The sequence below is a fragment of the Xiphophorus maculatus genome, chromosome 23, assembly GCF_002775205.1.
Source record: "Xiphophorus maculatus strain JP 163 A chromosome 23, X_maculatus-5.0-male, whole genome shotgun sequence".
Lineage (NCBI taxonomy): Eukaryota > Metazoa > Chordata > Actinopteri > Cyprinodontiformes > Poeciliidae > Xiphophorus > Xiphophorus maculatus.
The window spans coordinates 2,803,074-2,815,724 of record NC_036465.1 but is presented as its reverse complement, the minus strand read 5'-3'; the positions used below and the strand labels follow the sequence as shown (position 1 = coordinate 2,815,724).

The following is a 12,651-nucleotide window of genomic DNA, read 5'->3' as shown; positions in this document are numbered from 1 at the left end:
TTGTTTTATTCAAATCCACATCTTTCCTGTCTTCCAGCTGCTTGTTTCAGACTCAGGAACATTCAGTGTTAGTGCTTTTTTCTAAGATGATGTTCTATTATAGTGAAGTTGAGTGATGAAAATGTAATACCTTTCAAAGACTTTTATTGAAAGTTACATAAACTTTCTGCAAAGGGACAATGGATTCTCACTGGTATTAAGATTTAGGTCTGGATGGAGGGACAGTTGGTAGAACTGTTGCCTTACAGCGAGATGGTCTTGGTCTTGGTTTGGAGTTTGAAGTTCACAGTCCAAAACATTAATGTGAGCTTAACTCACATTAAGCTCAAAGATTCATGTGCATGAATCTTTGTTCTGTGTGTCTCTGTGTTGACCTGTCATGGACTGGCGACCCATCCAGGATGTTACCTGCAATAACTGCTGGAGACAGACACCAGCCCCCGCAGAGATAAGCAGGAATAGATGGGTTGTGTTCAGGATTCACTGTCCCGAACACAACCCATACTTCATTTAAAGAGTCAAAATGTCATTAAAAACTGTGTAACTGCGGAACCATCCTGTTCCTCTTCCTTAGAGACACCAGACCTGGGTCAAACTATTTCACACAGAGCTCTGTGCGATGTGTTGTGTGATTGGTCAGAAGTTTACTGCCATTCTTTATGCAGATATACTCTCAGACAGCAAAGATGATATTTTGCTTGAACTTGTCCATTTCCACTATTTTGCTTATGTTTCTGCAGGAAACATGAATACTTTTGAAGGGCATCTATGAGACATGGTGAGGAATTATGGACATTTGCATAATTCTTCACAAGATACTCACAAAGATTGCCAAATGGCTAAACATTCCTGGATGGAAATTGCAGAGTTGTTGTCCTTTGTAGAGGCTGTCTGCAGAGATTTTACATACAATGCTTAGAACATAAAATTTCTGCGTGTGAAAATACAAAAATCTAACAACCATGTGCCTGCTTGGCTTCGGATGAGGTGTGGGACAGCCATGTCTCTGCTCCAGTGCACCTGATTCAAGTTACTTGCTCGCCACAGGTGCTGCAGAAGTCTGTTATTCAGTCGACCATTTAAGTTAGGTACTGTATCATGCTAGAGGAACTACTGTATTGTTCATCACTTAATCTGGATTGTTGAGAAAAGTTGCTGCTGGGGGATGTTTTCATCCTTTTCAGGCCATTTTTTGTGGGCCTGCTCCATTATGTTGTCGAGATCGCCTTTTTTCTCCAGATAATTCTTTTTCCAGATGCCTTAAGCTGTCTAAAGGGTGGTTCATTGTACAAAACAATTTTATCCCTGTCCTCCACAGAGCAATCCGGCTACTTTCTGCAGAATGTCAGTCTATCCTTTATGTTTTACTCTGAGAGAGAAGTGACTCTTTACTGCCCTCCTTGACTGTCCAGAGTGTAAAAGTCTCAGGGTGTGTGCAGAAACAGAAACACACAGGTCCTCTACCATTCATCAGCAAACTCTGCACTGGTGGCAACCTTAGAGTGTGGCAAAGATTTCTTTACTGAAGTTGAAATTATTCTTGTAGTTCTTGGCGATTCAATAAATGGTTTCAGTTGGTGTTTTTGTAAGAACTGATGCAAATCTTGTAAATATTAAAGTTTTGGGCTGAAACTATAAATTAAGAGCTGATTTTTTAAAATTAGAATAAAATTTGAAGCCATTTTTGTTTAGATTTTGTTCAAGAAACAAAAGGAGATGTTAACTTTAAATTTTTCTTTCCTCTTCCGAACTCATAATGACCCGAGTTGTTCCAGTTCAGCGCCTGTGGACGTTTTCTGTTCCCTGATAAGCTTCCCTTGCCAAAACACCGGCAGCTGTTTTTTTTAACTTGCTGAGTAAAATGCAGATGTCAAATTCAGTATTACTTGTTACCTTTAAGGGATGCAGAAAGCTGCAAAGTTGAAGCTGTATCTCAGAAGGAAGCAAAATAATTTGAATTGCTAAAGTAAATAAATAAGAGAAATATTGGACATGCAAAAAAGCAGTCAACTCATTTAATTTTGTAACTTAAATGTACAATAAACACCTTTAGAAAGATACAAAAAATAGAAAATAAACAAGAAAACACATTTTATTATGTACAGCTTCTGTTTTATATTTTCAAACTGCAAATGAATTAACATAACATAAAAGTATGATGGCAATCTGCTTAACATTTACCCAATTAACTTTAAACAGATGCTGTAAATTCATGAACATTTCCACAAAATCATTTCCTGAGAATGTGTACATGTCCAAATGCAATGTTTATGACAAATATGTAGTATTTTATTAATTTTATGACTTTCTATAAAATTCAAAACAATAGTCGCTAAGCTAATAATCTCTTTGATAGTTTAAAACAGAGTAAGCTTTGAAAGGAATGCATTTTTGCATATATTTTTCTTATAATAACACATTTAGACCTATAAATAGGCTGCTGTTTAGCCAAAAATATATTATCTGGTGTTTCTGCCTCTCTAAAAATGGTGGAGGGTTTTCAGCTTTGATTGTCTAATTTCCCATGAGCATATGTTTTTGGGATCAGCGCCTAATGACATTAAAACAGAGAAACGTCTGTGAGCTCTCGAATGCTGACTATAGTTTGGGCAGCCTAAGCCACACAGAACAAGAAACAGCCCACTTGGATTTATCAAGTCTGATCAACCTGTTCAGCATTCAGCAGAGAAAAAATTAGCTTTTGTTTGCTGAACTTTTTGAGACTTTAATCTTTGTTTAAAGCTACAGCAAAGCTCTCTCTTGTTTTTCCTCTACACTTCAACATGCTCAGCATCACTTAGAGACTTCTTAAGGAGTGTTTTCTTCTTCATCTATAGTTTGCATAGTTTCCCACTCTGCATAACTTCGAAGACCTGAGCCAGATAAGACACCCTTTACTACTTTCCCCGGAATTATCTTTAGGCCTGTTCATAGTGTCAGTGGTGATGGAAAAGGCAACAGTGAGAACCAAAGGTCCAGGGATCCAGTCTGGTTTATTGAGAAGTGATCATAACAACCATCACCAAGTAAAGCGTTTGATTTTCTGATAAAACTGCGTTCAGAGCAGAGAGCTCATGGATCATCTTGAGCTCATTAATTCTTTTGAATTCTCCTTTTCCTCTCCTCCAAATCTTCCCTCAGATTTAGGACGGGTATTAAGAACTCAATTCACTTGCAAAACCTTGCATTTCAGAGACATCCTTACAGAGACACTGATAAAAACCAAACCCCTAATCAGATATTATTACTCTGATGCTCCTTTCTCAGTTCTGGTGGAACTTCTCTTTCAGTCGTCAATCTTTTTATGTTTGATTTATTTCTTTAGTCATTAAACTGGGATTACTCTTTTATTTGGTTACTAAGGGATAGAAGATCACTGTTTTAAAACAACTAGTGTCAGCTAAAGTCTTGATATTGTGAAAAACAATATAGAATTTTATATACTCTATATACACCTGTAACTTCTTCCTGCACAGTATAAAACAACAGTTATTTCAGAAGACCACTCAGATTTCTGATGCATAAATTCAATAAAGTTATTACTGGATACTCTATAAAGAGCAAAACCACAAGAAAGTGTAATTCGTTCTTGTGGTTCTTTATCATTTTTAGAAATTAAGAGCCATTGTGGGAGGTCCAAAGACCCAATTGCAGCTCCATAGCTGCAGATTGGAGACAAGTCCAACAGATCCCTTAAAAACTTTAGAGAATTTTAAAACCAGTTCCTTATCACCCAGAGAGCCTCTGCGATCCAGTTAGAAAATGAGTAGCTGCATTTTTGACAAGCTGAAGATGAGAAAAATCAGCCTTTCTTACACCAGAATACAGTTTTAAACAATACTCAAAGCGTACGACAACAATTACATAAATGATCTTTTCAAAATCCTGCCTGGACAAAATGGATGCGATTTTGGAAGTCTGGAAAAAACTTGTTTTCGCCACAGGACTGACCTGTGTGTCAATCCTAAGGCTGCCATTTATGCATAAAAACCTGGCTTATTAAATAATTCTGCTGCAACAATTTAACTCCACTTTACCCAAAGTTTCCCACTGCTCCTTATCTTTCAAAGGTAAAAAATGATTTCTTTCAAGAAATTCTATCAAATTGGAAATCCATGTTTGGATTAGAATTTGGTAAGTGCCAAAACATATGATTTGCTCCACTTGGACATTTTTGTTATTTATTTTTATGGTAATGTGGAGCATTTCAGTAAAAAGCACCAAGCAGAAGAAAGAAGTCAAACTGCCCTCCATTCAAACTCAGAAATACAATTATGAGGCTTTGCTGACAGTGAAAACTTCCAGGCCCGACACCCTCCTAGCTTTAACAGAAAAGAACTAGGGAGCTCATTCAACTCATGAGTCTGTGCTACATCTCATATGTGTTATGAATAAATAAGCATGTTTGTTCAATTTACTGATGTACTAATTAAAACTTGGTCATCCTCCAAATGGGTCTTCAGCCTGAATAGCTACTAGAGGCTCTTGAGGATGCATGCAAAATTCTATTGAAGCTTTTAATCATCTTCCCTCCAACTGAGATGCTAATTCATCATGGTCTCATCAATGAGATGTCCTCTTTGTGAAGAGGTGATGTCCGGCAGAATTAATATGAAACAGGCTAATTTGTACCCAATAAACAACATCACTGACTTTTCTTCTAAAAGTAGAAAAGGGAAACTTTGATGCCGGTGTCCTTGTGCTGCTTATGATCTACTAATAAATATACAAAATGAAACTACACTACAGGCTAAAGCTGTTTGCAATTACAGTTACTGAAATGCCACAGAGGTTTTTTACATCCATGCAATATAGTAATAATTTATAATGTGAAGCTGGTTATGAATTATATTTATTATAAAAATAATTCATGCCAAGTAATGCATGCTATTGCAAATTAAATTGCAGGTCATCAAATGGAATTAATGGTTTCATGTTATGTGGCATCTTAAATAGTAAATCTTAAAGGGGGTTACTATATAAAATCAGCTTTTTTGAGCTTTACATCATGTTATGTTATCAGAAAAAATACACCTGGAGTGTTGCTTCAATTCTTTCATATTTAAGGAATTCTTGAATCTTCAGTAGCAGCACTCTGGGATGCCAAAATGTTTGCCAACAGAAAGTGCCGACTAGTTCCACAAAGCTCCTCCTAGGAGCTGCAGATTCCAGCCAAGTTTCCACCTCACAGAGCAACCGTTCCCTTCTTGCCTTCCTCACACAGATCCTCCAGACTAGCAGCAGCAGCAACTAGCAAACACCTATGAGTCTGCCTAACTTATCATAGGAACTACTTCTCAGTGCAACGCTCCAAGAACGGTTGTAAACATTATAATAGTGTAACATTGTTGTGAAGATGTGTTGAAGGCAGAAAGAGAAGGAGCTTCTTAAAGAGACAAGGGCCTGATTTCAAACACATCAAACTGCAAAGTCAAACTTCTTTTAAGTCATGTTTGATATATGCAGTGTTTTCAAGAACTGAATGTAACAGTTACTGCTAGAAAAAGGCACTATGTGCCTGAAAATTCCATAATATCTCCATTTTAGACCAATAGAAACAACTTGAGGTTAAAACTATTAGCACCAACCATTTGGACACGTCTTAAAGTTTTCTTACAGTTACCCTGACTGATCCAACATGGCGGAAATTTAAGATAATCAGAATTGTTTCAGCAGGGCTGGAGCTTGCTGAGCATTTATTTTTGCAAAGTTAAATCCATTGTCCTCCAGAAGTAGTATAATGCATTGTTTCCACTGAATGGTTTGGTTATTTTATGGTGTGAGGGATACAGGAGAGTTTTTCTCACTGTGCAGGCAGCGTTATGTCCAAACTCCTAATGCAGCATCATACCAGAGCGATGATATACATGAGTGTGTAGAGAGCTTTAATGAGGGGTCTTCCATCCGTTCATCTATGGTACACACTCGTTAACTTTATGGATAAACTTTATGGATTACACAGAGTTGTGTATTTCTATCAGAATTACGTAATTCTTAAAGAAATTCTACTCAACATGTCGATGTGGGTTTCTTCCAGAACAGAAGGTCTGAAATTATATTTTTAATCTTTTCATTTACAGAATTAGTTTCAAAAGAATAATTCAATTATATCTAATGATGCTAAACAATTTGCTCATGTTTGACGGTAAAGCCTTACCCTTTATCTTTTGCGCTCTAGAATAATAATTAGCATTTCATGATTCAGAAAGGAGCTGAGCTTCAAAGGAGGTCAGAGGCTGCATACACAACCACGATAATGTAGTAATGGTGTGAAATTTAAATCTTTCATTGCACAAACACAGTTGCTCCATTAAGTGTAAGTAAAGCATTGGTGATAATAGGATAAAGTTCCTGGAGGAAACAATTGATGCTTATCTCACTAACAGGTTTGCTGTGATCCAAATGCTTTAGAACAAAAGCAAAATTAAGAATCTGGTTGAGGCGATCAACCCCAAAAATATATAATCAGAGAAAACATTTCTAAGTTGTATAGAAATGTCCTAAAAATTATATTCTTAATCAGCTTTGATTAATGAATTGCTTTGATGTTTTGATGATTTTTCTTGCTGATCTCTTGTTGCTGTAAAATAAATAAAAAATTTAATCTTGCGGTAATAATTTTCCTCCAGATGTTAAAATTTCAATAACCACACTTTTTTTTTTACTACAGAAATTTCCATATTTACTTTCTGAACACCAGCAGGATGAATTTACAGTGGCTGCTACTCAAACAGCTTCATGTTGCATTGAATCCAAAATACACAAATTTACTGTATCTTGCACAAGTTTTTTAAATCATCTGTTATAATAAATACTTTATAGATGTTTGTACATGCAAATACAAATGGGAATGAATAGCTATGACCACTGCAAACCCACATTGAGATGTTGAGTAGAATTTAGCATCATTTTAATAAGGATAAAATCTTGCTCTAAAATGTATAGGGGAGGATGTTATGAATGCAAGTTTCCAGAAGAATGCCAAAGTGGAAAAATAATCACTTTTCGAAAAATAGAGAGGTGGTACTGATCTTAAACATTAATCAATGCAGGGATCAAATCTCATCTCCTCAACTATTTTTCATCCTGATGTTTCTCGTAAAAAGAAAGAGGCTCAACATTCATTTTCTATATTCCTCACTGCGGTTATTTTGCTCTATTTAACGGTGCTGTAAAAATGTAAAATGTTTGTCACACCTAAATGTTTCTGATTTTTTGTCATATCAGAGAAAAATATTGCAAACATGGAAAAAATGTAGCTTTTAAATCCTGATGTTATTTATTAAGAGAAAAAGAGTATTCAAAAAACTCTGTTTTGTAGAAAAGATAAGTTCAGTTTCACAAGTCTTCTAGGTACTCCATCTTCCTCCTGCAGAATAAACAGATCTTTTTCGGGTCAAATACTAACGCTAACTTGCCCTTAAGAACAAATGTGTGCCTGGACATGGTTGTTTATTCAGTATTGCCTTCCTGTAACATTTAGGTGCATATTTTATGCAACAACAGAATCAAATGGCTGAATACCCTCATCCACATGTCATACGGGTATGTAGAGGTCTGGCAACGGCAAATCAGTTTAATTCATGTAGGTAGGAGGAGGGAAGTTGCAAGACAGCAGCTCTCAAGGATTGGAGCACCCTGACCTAAACCATGTTTATATGAATAAAAGCAACAGAGAAAAGGAAACATGTAAATACAGAGTCAAAGGTCGGGCTGTAAACGCTTCAGGATGCCAAGAATTATTATTATGTCAGGAACTAAATTAAGAATGAATGATGAAGCAATAGTTTTGTTGGGACTTTGAATTTAGCTCAGAATAATTATGTGGGTTACCATAACGACAAATTAACTTGTGAACTCTGAGTTTGTGTTAAGGGCCAACTTGCACAATAGTGCATTATTATAACAGATGAGACAAAACCTCCCACTGAACTCTGGATGAGACAGGTCATAAGCATACCTCAACAATGAAGCATGGTATCCCTGAACTAAATAAAGTCGGCTTCCCTTCTATTTAAAGCCAGGAACAGTTTTTCTGCAGTGGATAATTCCTGGTGTCATCGAACACTATGGCCTTTTGGTTATGGGGTTTTGGGTAGGACTTAGATTTATGGGCTCATTTGCCACTTGCACTGCAGCTTCACGGTCAGCGTTATGAAGCTACTGTAGAAAATTGATTCACCTGCATTTCTGTAGTTTCTGGGAGAAAAACCTTATATAAGATTATAGCTGACAGCACTGCAGAAAGCGAAAGATCAGCCTGAAAACACAACAGAACAACTCATGTGATGCCAATTTTATGGAAAACGAATGAGCAAGTTGTTGATTAATTGTTTGGAGTCTGGTAGAAAAATGTTTTTGGATTTATTAAATTGTGCTCCAACCCAAAGGATGCTGTTTAATTATAGAATCTTACAAAGTTAGCACTAATATCTGGGAGTAAGTTGTTTCCTGATGGTTTATAATTGTCTCAAATGATCACTTCCTTTTAGATCACAATGCCTCAGCTCTCCAGATCAATTATCATATTGATTGGTGTTGACATTATAAACAATTCTTTCTGTCTTCATTCTTTCATCAAAGAAAAGCTTTGGTAGAAGCTGTGTTGATGCATGTGCTGCACAGATGGAAAGTAAAGTTGCCTTGTGATTATGATAAGAAGGGAAAATTGTTGTTATTGTTTATTAAGCTGACACTGTTTGTTTATATTATCTGTAGGTGTTTCTAAAATGGAAACAATTGATTATGGGTGAATTTGTTATAAAAACTAGTGCAGAACACTTTCAGCCTATCATTAAGAACAAATCAGACACTTTGGAATCAAAGCTTTTTTCCTCAGAATGCAAATACATTTTTCTGTTCAAGTAAAACTGAACTCTTTTTATACATGGATTTTACAACTTTTGAACTTTCCAACCACACATTTCAGTGTTTTATTTGAACTTAATATGACAGAATAACACAAACTAGTGCATCATTGTGAAGTGGAAGGAAAGTGATCCATGTCTTTGTGAAACTCAATCTGAGAAACATGGTGTGCAGTTCTGTTCAGCTTATCCAAGTCAATATTCTGAAGAACCGCCTGCTGCTGCAGTTATAGTTTCAAGGCCAGTAGGATGCGTCTCAACCAGCTTTGAAACTAGAGAGACCAGGGTTTTAACAATCTTTCTACATGTACACCCCAGCTCAAGCTTGAACTATGTGTAGAAGATATGTAAAGTTAAAATTGATAAAATATTCTCCGTTGATTTAGGTCAGGACTTTGCCTGGGCCATTCTAACACATTAGTATGCATTGGTCTGATCAGTTTCCCTGTCCCTGCTGAAGAAAAACAAAACCACTGCATGACGTTGCCACTATCCTCTTTCTCTGGTGTGTTCAGAGTGGTGTGCAGTTTATTTTTTGACCAAAAAGTTGTTTTATCTAATCTGACTAGGAGTACATCTTCCTCATGTAGCAGTTTCCCCTATATAGGCTATGGCTTACTGCCTTCTTTTTTCTGCTCTTACATAAAGACCAGGTTTGTGGCATGTATGATAAGAGTTGATAACCTGAGCTGGAGATCACTGCACCAACTCCAAAGATATCATGGGCTCCTTGGCTGCTTCTCTGGTGAGTGCCCTACCTTTCATGCTAGCTTAGGTAGAGCTATTTCCCATATTGGGGATGCACATGGTAGCCCCAACATGGGGCGGAGTTGATGGCCCTGTTGCCTTGCAGCAAGAAGGTTTTAGTTTTTAATCTGTGCCTAGAGTCTTTCTGCATGGAGCTTGTATGTTCCTGTTACTCTGGCTTCTTCTCAGTTCAAAAACATGACTTTTGACTTTTAGGCCAACTGTTTACTCTAATCAGCGGAAACCATTACTCTAAACAATTTAGGTCAACAGTTTACTCTAAATTGCTGTTATGAGTGTGTGCATGGCTGTTTATCCTGTGTGTCTATGTCTTGCCTTGTGATGGGCTGATGACTTGTCCAGTTTGCTCTCCACTTCTTGCCTAATGACTGATGAAGATAGACTCCAGCCCTCCCATGACCCCACAAGGATAACTTGGTAATGATAAACTATGTCTAGGTAGGTTTGCAGTTGTGCCAGATGTGTCTTTCCATTGTTGTCTGTTAGTTGCAATGTGAAAAAACCTCAATATGTTTACAAGATTCTGGATTCAAACATATTTTAGGTACAGAGATTTGCAGGGTGAATGGAGTAGAAATACTATACCATTTTATTTTGGTTTTTTTCTTCTCTTGATGACAAACAGTTGGCAGTAGCTGAGCAGAGATGCATGATCTGCTACGCCTGAGTATGTTGTAGAAGCTTACAGATACATTTCGCCATGTTGTCCCTTCTGACATGTTTTTTGACTATCAGCTAGCAGGTTGTCTTTTGTCTCGTTTACCCTAGTTCTGTCAAAATCTGAAGGGCTTTTAAAAGTGTAATAAAGGCTGTGTCTCTGTCCATGAACATTTTGTCTTTGAGGTTATGCTCAGTTGCACTAAATAAGTCTCACAGAGACGACCAGGGGTTCAGATTAATCCTCACCAGGGCCGTTGACATGAAAATGTCTCATATTTGTCAGTTGTTAAAGCCCAGAGAGATTGTGTCATCACTGTGGCAAAGTAATCTTTCTTCTTTTATTTAATACAACTGGCAGAGATGGGCCATCAAAGTGACAGAGGCCCCTTTTACATGACAATGCCAGGACAGTAAAAAATCTAATGTTTTGTTGATTTTTGGCCTCTCACTTACACAGCAACAGCATTTCTGGCAGAACAAAAACACAAAAGGTTTGAGAATGAATTTCAGAGAGGAACTTTTTAAGAATGTCTATAAGCATAAACTGAAAACCTTTGGAAACGGTAATGATGGTCATGTTATCTGTACTTATGCACTCAGGTCCAGGGACAACAACAACGTTTTCATCTGGACATGGAGCATTTTTACTGTTATGTATATGTAATTAAAAAAAAAAAAGTTTTGTAAACAAGGCCTAAGTTGCCTTATATAAATTATTAAAGCTACAAGATATGTTTTATTCATATAGGACCTCTCTCAGATAAACAAAAATAAGCAGATAAAACAAAATGACACAAACAACATCAAGTTAATTGGCTAAAAGCTTTTTTGTTCAACAATGTCAAGACATTGATTCTTCCAGGTTTAACCTGTGAACTTCTAGTTTCTATAAATATTCCAAATTCCAACAGTGCCTCCTAAAATGACCGATACTTTCATTTAACCAGGAGCAGTAAGTTGTGTGTTGAACAGTGTTTTGTTTGAAAGGTGCTACAGAGCCTAAAATTGATCTGCATTGATTGTTGAAAGATGAAACAAAGCCATCAACGTTACTGTGACTCACATCAGCATCAAACATGTCTCAGGATCTTTCCACGGCAGCCTGCTCTGGAATTCACCTTTCAATCAATGATTTGGGAGGCAAATAATCCAGGAAAAATGAAAGAGTAAAATATATGCAACACATCCATATTTTATGCATCTAGTGTCAGTTTTATTTTCCAAAAGGATAAAAGAATAATGAAATTAAAACTACTAAAAGGTACAACAGTGAAGTATAAACAAAAATTAAAGCTGCAAGCAGCCTCGGGCGGCCCTCGCAGCAAGCGCCGCTCCGGCCTATTGGCCACCGCGGGGGTTCCAGCCACCGCAGAAGCTCTCGCACGATTTCCAGAGCCGCAGCCAACTCCCCACCGCAGAAGCTCCGCCGCAGTTTCCAGCACCGCCGCCCGCTAGCCACCGCAGAAGCTGTCGCGCATTTTCCACACCCATCCACCAGGCGACACGCGTGAATGCGTTCGGCAGCGCTCCCCGACGACTGTCAAAAAATCTGGTGCAGATCGGTCGATGCGTCGAGGAGATACAGCCCATGTATTAACTTAGGGGGCGCAGTGGAGCCAAATTACATTTCAAACCCGTCGGGCTCTTTAGAGGTGAACAAAGGTCATACATATCCAGTTTGGCGCCAATCGGATGATCTATGCCTGAATAAGAGCCAAACGTATGCATATGGCGAGGGACTGATATTCGCCATTTGGCCACGCCCACACGGTTCAGCCAGCAGCGAGCATTGACAGAGTTTATCATCCGAATCATCTTGATTAGGTCAAGAGAGCCATAAACAGAGCTTTCCAAGTAAAAAAATAGCACTTCCTGTTCCGAGGGGGCGGGGCCTAAGTGATGTCATCATTTGACCATTGGATATTATTGGACACTCGATTATGATCAATCACTGAACGTTTGGTGCCTCTGTGAGTTTTTGTGTTAGAATTACTAATTATTTAATTTTTTCCTCCATTACAACATTGAACTGTCATTCCGTAGGGCAATGCTGCCCTCTGGTGTCGAATTACTGAAATAATGAAACTATTTCAGTGGGCAGCAGAGGGCAGCATTGCCCTACAAACAACGAACATGGACTGTTTATTATGTAATTACACAGAAGATCTCTCTAATTCATTCTGAGGGGGCGGGGCTTAGATGACGTCATAATATGATGACATAGCATTGTCAGGCATCAGACCAGGATGTGTCAGGCCAAGTTTGGTGCAGCTCGGTCGAAACATGTGGAATCTAGAAGCAAACGTATGGCATCGGCGTTACAGGTCACTTCGCCACGCCGCCACACCCAGCTGCT

At 37.9% G+C, this 12,651-nt stretch overlaps 1 protein-coding gene across 2 annotated transcripts in view; it reads right to left on the bottom strand.

Moving 5' to 3' along the window:
* rxfp1 (relaxin/insulin like family peptide receptor 1) overlaps positions 1–12,651 on the bottom strand; it is a 122,377-nt gene that overhangs the window by 47,016 nt on the left and 62,710 nt on the right. The gene's annotated exons all lie outside the window — the stretch shown is intronic.